The sequence below is a fragment of the Pan paniscus genome, chromosome 20, assembly GCF_029289425.2.
Source record: "Pan paniscus chromosome 20, NHGRI_mPanPan1-v2.0_pri, whole genome shotgun sequence".
Classification (NCBI taxonomy): Eukaryota; Metazoa; Chordata; class Mammalia; order Primates; family Hominidae; genus Pan; species Pan paniscus.
In genome coordinates, this window is record NC_073269.2 from 47,931,333 (window position 1) to 47,939,806 (window position 8,474).

At 48.1% G+C, this 8,474-nt stretch overlaps 1 protein-coding gene and 1 pseudogene across 1 annotated transcript in view; both read left to right on the forward strand.

The window, feature by feature from the left end:
- Window positions 1-8,474, forward strand: part of LOC100976543 (CEA cell adhesion molecule 6) — a 910,921-nt gene that overhangs the window by 66,014 nt on the left and 836,433 nt on the right. The window lies entirely within an intron of this gene.
- LOC100975851 (heterogeneous nuclear ribonucleoprotein A1-like) lies at window positions 2,044-3,503 on the forward strand (annotated as a pseudogene).

Here is an 8,474-nt window from a genome sequence, read left to right on the forward strand (position 1 = left end):
CAGGCATGGTGGCGCATGCCTGTAATCCCAGCTACTCAGGAAGCTGAGGCAGGAGAATCGTTTGAACATGGGAGGTGGAGATTGTGGTGATCTGAGATAGTGCCATTGCACTCCGGCCTGGGCAACAAGAGCAAAACTTCATCTCAAAAAAAAAAAAAAAAATCAGAGCATTGTCCATTCCAAATGAGAGAAGTCCCAAAGGGTCCCGGTAGTGCGGGAAGGCTGGATAAGCAGTTCGTGCTCACGGCAGCTGTGGAAGGAACCTGCTATAGCATAGTGCTGCTGAAAAGCCACTCATATTTGGTGTCTCATTTAGCCAAATTGCAGCGCAGAGTTTCCAGAACTGAAGATGGCAGTGCAGACTCCCCCGCCCTTGTCTCTGCCTATCCTCAGGGATATTTCTCCCTCCAAGCACTCTCTATGCTTTCTGTGGATTGAGAAAGGGTCAGGTTTCCTGTCAGGAAACCCAAGATAGTGGGGAGGCTATTTGTCCGTCTCCATCTCACTTTTTTCAGTATAGAAACCATGAGTCGGGGGAAATTTTCTGTACACTTGGAGCCTGGCAGACTGGGGGGAAGGGCATCATGGATATGGATTTTTTTTTTTTAAATTGCAAGGGTGAGTCTTACGTGTTTACAAACAAAATTATATGATTTCTGATATTTAACCCAGGGGGTGAAAGAGTAGATGAGTATAGATACAATAAAATTTGTCATGAGTATATATATATATTTTCGAGATGGAATCTCACTTGTTGCCCAGCTCACTGAGCTGGTACAATCTCAGCTCACTGCAACCTCCACCTTCTGGGTTCAAGCGATTCTTCTGCCTCAGCCTCCTAAGTAGCTGGGACTACAAGTACATGCCACCAAGCCTGGCTAATTTTTATTGTATTTTTAGTAGAGATAGGGTTTCACCATATTGGCCAGGCTGGTCTTGAACTTCTGACCTCAAGGGATCTGCCTGCCTGGGCCTCCCAAAGTACTAAAGTTACAGGTGTGAGCCATCACACCCAGCCCATGAGTTGATATTTTTGAAACTGTTGATGGGTACATGGGAGTTCACTATACCTTTCTCTTCAGTATAATAAACTAGAGTTTGTGGGACAGGCGGAGTGGCTCACGCCTGTAATCCCAGCACTTTAGGAGGCCGAGGCGGGTGGATCACAAGGTGAGGAGATGGAGACCATCTTGGCTAACATGGTGAAACCCCGCCTCTACTAAAAATACAAAAAAAATTAGCCAGGCGTGGTGGCGGGCGCCTGTAGTCCCATCCACTTGGGAGGCTGAGGCAGGAGAACGGCATGAACTTGGGAGGCGGAGCTTGCAGTGAGCCGAGATCGCCCCACTGCACTGCAGCCTGGGCGACAGAGCGAGACTCCATCTCAAAATAAAAACAAAATAAAATAAAAAATAAACTAGAGTTTGTGTGTATATGTTTGTGTACAAACTCTCCTTGTATACGATTTGAAATTTTCTATATGAAAAGTTTTTTAAAAGAGAGGAAAAAAATATCTAGCCCAGAAGAGAGAAAAAAAATAGCCCAAAAGTTTTTGGTTTTAGTTTCGGTTTTGTGTTTTTGAGACAGGGTCTCACGCTGTTGTCCAGGCTGGAGTGCAGTGGTACGATCACGTCTCACTATAGCCTTGACTTCGTGCAGCCCAGAAGTTTTATCAGTGATTTCTACAGAATTTTCATGATGGATCATCTCAATCTTATACAAACTCTTCCATAGGGAAGAAAAGGAAGGAGTATTTCCCCAACTCATTCTATTAGGTTAGTATAAACTTGACATTGAAACCAGAACCAAAAAAAAAGTACAAAAGAGGAAATTATCAGGCCAATCACATTCATGAACAGAGATGCATAAAAACCTAAACAAGGCATTAGGAAATCAAATCAACAGTATATTAAAAAATGAAACACTATGACTAGGTTTTGTTTGTTCCAGGAAAAGCAAAAAAGGTGATTTAACATTATAAATCTATAAGTGGGCTTTTCTGCCCATGGACGCCACCAAAGAAGCATCGTTAGAGTCTCGGTTCTCCCTGCCATCATGTCTAAGTCAGAGTGTCCTAAAGAGCCTGAACAGCTGAGGAAGCTCTTCATTGGAGGGTTGAGCTTTGAAACAACTGATAAGAGCCTGAGAAGCCATTCTGAGCAATGGAGAATGCTCACGGACTGTGTGGTAATGAGAGATCCAAACACCAAGCGCTCCAGGAGCTTTGGGCTTGTCACATATGCCACTGTGAAGGAGGCAGATGCGCCATGAATGCTAGGCCGCACAAGGTGGATAGAAGAGTTGTGGAACCAAAGAGAGCTGTCTCAAGAGAAGATTCTCAAAGACCAGGTGCCCAGTTAACTGTGAAAAAGATATTTGTTGGTGGCATTAAAGAAGACACTGAAGGCCAAGTGCAGTGACTCATGTCTATAATCCCAGCACTTTGGGAGGCCGAGGAGGGCAAATCACCTGAAGTCGGGAGTTCAAGACCAGCCTGACCAACATGAGAAACCCCGTCTCTACTAAAAATACAAAATTAGCTGGGCGTGGTGGCGCATGCCTGTAATCCCAACTACTCGGGAGGCTGAGGCGGGAAAATCGCTTGATCCCAGGAGGCGGAGGTTGTGGTGAGCCAAGGTTGCACCATTGCACTCCAGCCTGGACGACAGACTGAGACTCTGTCTAAAACAAAAAAAAAGAAGACAGTGAAGAACATCACCTAAGAGATTATTTTGAACAGTATGGAAAAATTGAAGTGACTGAAATCATGACTGACCGAAGCAGTGGCAAGAAAAGGGGCTTTGCCTTTCTAACCTTTGATGACCATGACTCCGTGGGTAAGATTATCATTCAGAAATACCATACTGTGAATGGCCACAACTGTGAAATTAGGGAAGCCCTATCAAAGCAAGAGATACCTAGTGTTTCATCCAGCCAAAGAGATCAAAGCAGTTCTGGAAATTTTGGTGGTGGTCATGGAGGCAGTTTTGCTGGGAATGACAACTTTGGTCATGGAGGAAACTTCAGTGGTCATGGTGGCTTTGGTGGCAGCCGTGTTGGTGGTGGATATGGTGGCAGTGGGGATGGCTATGACGGATTTGGTAATGATGGAAGCAACTTTGGATGTAGTGGAAGCTACAATGATTTTGGCAATTACAACAATCAGTCTTCAAATTTTGGACCCATGAAGAGAGGAAACTTTGGAGGCAGAAGCTCTGGCCCCTATAGTGGTGGAGGCCAATATTTGCCAAACCACGAAACCAAGGTGGCTATGGCGGTTCCAGTAGCAGCAGTAGCTATGGCAGTGGCAGAAGATTTTAATTAGGAAACAAAGCTTAGCAGGAGAGGAGAGCCAGAGAAGTGACAGGGAAGCTACAGGTTACAACAGATTTGTGAACTCAGCCACGCACAGTGGTGGCAGGGCCTAGCTGCTAAAAACAAGACATGTTTTAGACAAATACTCATGTGTATGGGCAAAAAACTCGAGGACTGTATTTGCAACTAATTGTATAACAGGTTATTTTAGTCTCTGTTCTGTGGAAAATGTAGAGCATTCCAACAAAGAGCTTTAATGTAGTTTTTTTTTTGCATCGATGCTGTTGATCGCTAAATGTAATAGTCTGATCGTGATGCTGAATAAATGTCTTTTTTTAAAAAAAAGAAATCTATAAGTGGAAGGGGGCATGAGGGAGCTTCTAGGGTGCTAGGAAGGTTTTGTTTCTTTAGCTACTATTTACATGGGTGTGTTCAATTTTTGAAAAGGCATCAAACAATACATTTATAATCTATGCACTTTTCTATATATAAGTAATGTATCAATTTTTTAAGTATTTTAAAGTATATATTACTTGCCATATTAAGAGAATAAAGGGAAAACTCATGACTATCTCAATAGATGCAGAAAAATCATGTAATAATATTTCCTGAGCTGGGTGTGGGGGCTAATGCCTGTAATTCCAGTATTTGGGGAGGCTGAGGCAGCAAGATTGCTTGAGGCCAAAAGTTTGAGACCAGCCTGGGCAACATAGCAAGACCCTGTCTCTACAAAAAAATCCAAAAAAAACTAATAACATTTGCCATCCATTTCTTAAAAATATTACACTAGGATAGAAGAGAACTTCCTTACTCTGCTAAAGCACATCTATCCCCCCAACTCCCAAAAGAGAAAGCAAAAAAACAGCAACCAAAAAAAAATCATTGTTAATAGGAAAATGGGAGCATTCTACTGAAAATCAAGGATAATCCAAGAGGGACAAGCACAATGGTTTATGCCTGTAATCCCAACACTTTGGGAGGCTGAGGTGAGAAGATCACTTAAGGTCAGAAGTTCAAGACATGCCTGGCCAACATGGCGAAACCTCATCTCTACTAAAAATACAAAAGTTAAGGCTGGGTGTGATGGCTCATGCCTGTAATCCCAGCACATTGGGAGGCCAAGGTGGGCGGATCACTTGAGGTCAGGAGTTCAAGATCGGCCTGGCCAACATGGTGAAACCCCATCTCTACTAAAAACAGAAAAATCAGCCAGGCATAGTGGCACACACCTGTAATCCCAGCTACTCGGGAGGCTGAGACACAGGAATTGCTAGAACCCAGAAGGCAGAGGCTGCAGTGAGCCAAGAATGTGCCACTGTGCTCCAGCCTGGGTGACTGAGTGAGACTCCATCTCAAATAAAAAAAAAAAACAAAAAAACAGAAATTAGCCAGGTGTGGTGGCAGGTGCCTATAGTCCCAGGTACTCAGGAGGCTGGGGCATGGGAATTGCTTGAACCCAGAAGGCAGAGGTTGCAGCGAGCTGAGATCACACCATTGCACTCCAGCCTGGGCAACAGAGAGATTGTCTCAAAAAAAAAAAAAAAAGAAGAAGAAGAATCCAAGGGGCAGGGCAGGCACCTGTAATCTCAGTACTTTGGGAGGCCAAGGCAGGAGAATCACTTGAGGAAAAGAGTTCAAGACCAGCCTGGGCAACATAACAAGATACCAGCTGTACAAAATTTATTTTTTAAAAAAGAATAATCCAAGGATGCCCAGCATTGTCAATATTGTACTGGGATGGCCTAGCCAACACAGATCAGCTGTCAGTATTTTTTTTTTTTTGAGACGGAGTCTCGCTCTGTTGCCCAGGCTAAAGTGCAGTGGCGCGATCTCTGCTCACTGTAAGCTCCACCTGCCGGGTTCACGCCATTCGCCTGCCTCAGCCTCTGGAGTAGCTGGGACTACAGGCGTCCGCCACCACACCCAGCTAATTTTTTTGTATTTTTAGTAGAGACGGGGTTTCACCGTGTTAGCCAGGATGGTCTCAATCTCCTGACCTTGTGATCCACCCACCTTGGCCTCCCAAAGTGCTGGGATTACAGGCGTGAGCCACCGTGCCTGGCCAGTATTTTTTTTATTATTATTTTTAGAAACAGGGCCTTGCTCTGTCACCCATGCTGGAATGCACTGGCATGATCATAGCTCACTGTAGCCTTGAACTCCTAGACTCATGTGATTCTCTCACCTCAGCCTCCCAAATAGCTGGGAGTACAGGCACACACCACCACACTGAGTTAATTTTTATTTTTTTACAGGTGTAAGCCACCAACCCGGGCCAGCTGTTGTTATTAACAGGTTATTATTATCTGCCCAGAAAACCCCAAAAAAGCCTACAAACAAATTATTAGAAGTTATAAAAGAGTCTAGAAAGATGCCTGGCTTTAAGATCAATATACTATACAAAAATCAATTGCGACCAGGCATGGTGGCTCACGCCTGTAATTCTAGCATTCTGGGAAGCCAAAGTGGGTGGATTACCTGAGCTCAGGAGTTCGAGATCAGCCTGGCCAACATGGTGAAACCCCATCTCTACTAAAATACAAAAAGTTAGCCAGACATGGTGGCTCGTGCCTGTAGTCCCAGCTACTCGGAAGGCTGAGGCACAAGAATCGTTTGAACCCAGTAAGCAGAGGTTGCAGTAAGCCGAGATCACACCACTGCACTCCAGCCTAGGTGACAGAGTGAGACTCTGTCTAAAAAAAAAAAATCAATTTCGCATCTATACGTTAGAAACAAATAGAAAATATAACTTTTAAAAGACACCATTTATAATAACAATAAATACTACAGATTATTTTAGACTAAATATAACAAAAGATGTGCCAAATCCTAATACAGAAGACTTTTTAACTGTATTGAAAAATATTAACAACCTTAAAAAATTGAGAGGCCAGGCGCGGTGGCTCATGCCTGTAATCCCAGCACTTTGGGAGGCCGAGGTGGGCAGATCACTGAGGTCGGGAGTTTGAGACCAGCCTGACCAACATGGAGAAACCCTGTGTCTACTAAAAATACAAAATTGCCGGGCGTGGTGGCACATGCCTATAATCCCAACTACTCGGGAGGCTGAGGCAGGAGAATCACATGAACCCGGGAGGCGCAGGTTGCAGTGAGCCGAGACCGCACCATTGCACTCCAGCCTGGGCAACAAGAGCGAAACTCTGTCTCAAAAAACAAACAAACAAACAAACAAAAAAAAAAACTATAAGGAATGAAGACAAATATTCTAACAAAGAGTTAGTATATAATATATAAAATATAGAAGAAAGCTTACATATCAAGAAGAAAAAGTTAACCCTATAGAACAATACAGCCCCCACCAAAATGGTCATTTTACAAAAGCAGCACAGTCGAGTCTTAGAAGTGTTGGGAAGCCCTCTCCCTCTCCCTCTCCCTCTCCCTCTTCCTCTCCCTCTTCCTCTCCCTCTCCCTCCTCTCCCTCTCCCTCCTCTCCCTCTCCCTCTCCCTCTCCCTCCTCTTTCCACGGTCTCCCTCTGATGCCGAGCGGAAGCTGGACTGTACTGCTGCCATCTCGGCTCACTGCAACCTCCCTGCCTGATTCTCCTGCCTCAGCCTGCCGAGTGCCTGCGATTGCAGGCGCGCGCCGCCACGCCTGACTGGTTTTCGTATTTTTTTGGTGGAGACGGGGTTTCGCTGTGTTGGCCGGGCTGGTCTCCAGCTCCTAACAGCGAGTGATCCACCAGCCTCGGCCTCCCGAGGTGCCGGGATTGCAGACGGAGTCTGGTTCACTCAGTGCTCAATGGTGCCCAGGCTGGAGCGCAGTGGCGTGATCTCGGCTGGCTACAACCTCCACCTCCCACCCGCCTGCCTTGGCCTCCCAAAGTACCGAGATTGCAGCCTCTGCCCGGCCGCCACCCCGTCTGGGAAGTGAGGAGCGTCTCTGCCTGGTCGCCCATCGTCTGGGACGTGAGGAGCCCCTCTGCCTGGCTGCCCAGTCTGGAAAGTGAGGAGCGTCTCTGCCCCGCCGCCATCCCATCTAGGAAGTGAGGAGCGCCTCTTCCCGGCCGCCATCCCATCTAGGAAGTGAGGAGCATCTCTGCCCGGCCGCCCATCGTCTGAGTTGTGGGGAGCGCCTTTGCCCCGCCGCCCCATCTGGGATGTGAGGAGCGCCTCTACCCGGCCGTGACCCCCATCTGGGAGGTGAGGAGCGTCTCTGCCCAGCCGCCCCATCTGAGAAGGGAGGAGACCCTCCGCCCGGCAACCGCCCCGTCTGAGAAGCGAGGAGACCCTCCGCCCAGCAACTGCCCCGTCTGAGAAGCGAGGAGCCCCTCCGCCCGGCAGCCGCCCCGTCTGAGAAGTGAGGAGCCCCTCCGCCTGGCAGCTGCCCCATCTGAGAAGTGAGGAGCCTCTCCGCCCGGCAGCCGCCCCGTCTGGGAAGTGAGGAGCGTCTCCGCCCGGCAGCCACCCCGTCCGGGAGGGAGGTGGGGGTCAGCCCCCGCCAGGCCAGCCGCCCCATCCGGGAGGGAGGTGGGGGGGGTCAGCCCCCCGCCCGGCCAGCTGCCCTGTCTGGGAGGGAGGTGGGGGGGTCAGCCCCCCGCCTGGCCAGCCGCCCCGTCCCAGAGGGAGGTGGGGGGGTCAGCCCCCTGCCCGGCCAGCCGCCCCGTCCGGGAGGTGAGGGGCGCCTCTGCCCGGCCGCCCCTACTGGGAAGTGAGGAGCCCCTCTGCCCGGCCACCACCCCGTCTGGGAGGTGTACCCAACAGCTCATTGAGAACGGGCCATGATGACAATGGCGGTTTTGTGGAATAGAAAGAGGGGAAAGGCGGGGAAAAGATTGAGAAATCGGATGGTTGCCGTGTCTGTGTAGAAAGAGGTAGACATGGGAGACTTTTCATTTTGTTCTGTACTAAGAAAAATTCTTCTGCCTTGTGATCCTGTTGATCTGTGTGACCTTACCCCCAACCCTGTGCCCTCTGAAACATGTGCTGTGTCCACTCAGGGTTAAATGGATTAAGGGCGGTGCAGGATGTGCTTTGTTAAACAGATGCTTGAAGGCAGCATGCTCGTTAAGAATCATCACCACTCCCTAATCTCAAGTACCCAGGGACACAAACACTGCGGAAGGCCGCAGGGTCCTCTGCCTAGGAAAACCAGAGACCTTTGTTCACTTGTTTATCTGCTGACCTTCCCTCCACTATTG